We start from the raw sequence: 2,360 nt of genomic DNA, 5'->3' as shown, positions 1-2,360 counted from the left end.
ATGTACAAGACGTATGTCCAAGGATGTTTGCTGCTACATTATTTGTGATAAAAGAAAGGCAGTTTCAGGATACATTTTATTTAGATCTGCTAGAGACATTTTATTCAGCTAATATTCCAATAAATTGGGGGAATAAGTGGGAAAGATTAATGCAAAGTGCATCTGTGTCATCTGAAAAACTCTCTCCCCCAGGAGTGGAGTTGGTTTTTATGGTGAAATAAACATATCACTTATCTTTCTTTAGTCTATTCAAGTAAGCAGTTATATTTCTCAGATGTCTTCTGGTGCCTCTTTTTCTAGCAGGCCTGTAGAAGTTTACCTCCAGCAGGCTTGACATGAATGAAACTTGAGCATGCAAAATTCCACATTTGTAATAGCAAGTCTAGAAATAAATGTCCTAGCTTGAAGTATGACTGATTAAAACAAGCTACAGGGTCCCTGTACACTAGAATACTATGCAGTTGGTTACAAATTGAAGTAGATGACCCCAAAATATCTCCAAGATATGTTGCTAAGTAATAAAATCCGGGCAATTCCAGGCCTTTGTGCTCCCTGTTGCTTCTGCTTGGCGTGCTCTTCCCTCCGGGATCTGCTTGGTTTATTCACTTCCTTCACATCCGTGATCAAACCTCATGTTATTAGAGACGCGTTTCCTGACCTCTGACCACTAAGAGGGTGTGCGTGTGTGTGTGTGCCTGTGAGCACACACACACGCACACTCCAGGACTCTATTTCCTTTTTCATACACAAAACACATCTAAGCAGAGTAGAAACCCTCTTATTGAATGAAATCAAGAATATTGGTCATTTAATTAAAAAGTTAATTAAAAAATAGGAAATCCTTTTAAAATGATATGTAAGTGTACTTTTAACAATTTAATTTTTGCTTAAAACCTTTTCTTTAGATGGCAGCGTGTCGATTGCAATTTCGTGTTGTTTCTTGCATAATCTACACAAACCAAATGAATGTTCTATGTTCTTCATAAAGTAAGATTCTAATTTTCAAAACATTATCTGGACGCCTCCGCTCCGTCGCAGCCTCCTAGTCGCCGGGTGCCTTCGGTGGGGTCAGCGGCGCGAGCACCCGCCACCGCGCCACGTCGGAGCCATCCCGGCAACCCCGCAGGACGCATGGGCTGTGCCGGACCCCGCGCCGCAAGCCGGGGGCGTCCTGAGGCACCTGCCCTGCTTCTGCCGTGGCCAGGTGGTGCCAGGCTTCGGTGGTGGCTCCAAGCAGCTGGGCATCCCCACTGCTAACTTTCCTTAACAAGTGCTAGTAGATAACCATCCAGCTGCCATATCCACTGACATTTATTATGATTGGGCCAGTGTTGAAGTGCAGATGTCCATAAGAGGGTGGTGAGCACTGGATGGAACCCATGTTACATGAAAAAGCCCATGGAAACTCACGTTGTGCATACCTTCAAAGAGGGCTTCTATGGGGAAATCCTGGACGTGGCTATCATTGGTTACATCAGACCAGAAAAGAATTTTAATTCTTTAGAGTCACTTACTTTAGCAATTCAAGGTGATATTGAGGAAGCTAAGAAACAACTAGAATTGCCAGAACAGTTGAAACTCAAAGAAGACAATTTCTTCCAGGTACCTAAAAGCAAACAAAATAAGGAATGGCCACTGCTGAAAAATCATCTCATTCATTCATTCATTCATTCATTCACTATTTTCTAGTATTTCACTGCTCATAACTACACAGTCTTATGTTGGTCATATTTTAAAAAATCAATCATTTTCCTATAGCTGTGGATTCGTTTAAACAGTACAATGTAATTACTATGTTTATGCTTCAACTGTTAAATTAAACCCACCATGCAACAGTACTAAAAAGTCATTTAAAAATCAAGATTCTTTTATATGTAATATGTTGATTAAAAACTTTCAAAACTTTCTGAAATATACCTCTAGAAAGGTCTTACATTTCTTACAATGGAAATAAAATGTATATAACTGTGGGTGGAAGGCATAACACTAGTTTCAGATGAGACATATGATTCCCATAGTAAAATACGAGTATGTAGGTACTTTATAGCATGTGCTGCTAAACAGAGATGGATTGTAGAAGTAAATGCATTAAACAGAGGTTTGGTAGTTTATTATAAAACTAAGAGGAAAAATGCAGACTTTGTATTTTTGATAGTTGTGCATTGACTTTTTTCACATTAATAAATTTTATTACAGATGTGAAGATTTGTGAAATTTCATTTCAGTCATTTCCTTCATGAGGTGAAATCATTGTGCTCTGTTCCATTTTTGCATAGACCTGCCTCCATTCTAAATGGTCTTGACTCCCTCCTTCCACCACGTTTTAGTTTGTATTTTAAGACAAAGAAAAATATGTGTTT

At 39.2% G+C, this 2,360-nt stretch overlaps 1 pseudogene; it reads left to right on the top strand.

The window, feature by feature from the left end:
* LOC119545333 lies at window positions 1–1,802 on the top strand (annotated as a pseudogene).
* Window positions 1,803–2,360: the final 558 nt, after the last annotated feature.

Source organism: Choloepus didactylus, chromosome 10 (assembly GCF_015220235.1).
Source record: "Choloepus didactylus isolate mChoDid1 chromosome 10, mChoDid1.pri, whole genome shotgun sequence".
Lineage (NCBI taxonomy): Eukaryota > Metazoa > Chordata > Mammalia > Pilosa > Megalonychidae > Choloepus > Choloepus didactylus.
The sequence above is the reverse complement of the archived record's forward strand: the minus strand, read 5'-3'. Positions and strand labels throughout refer to the sequence as shown.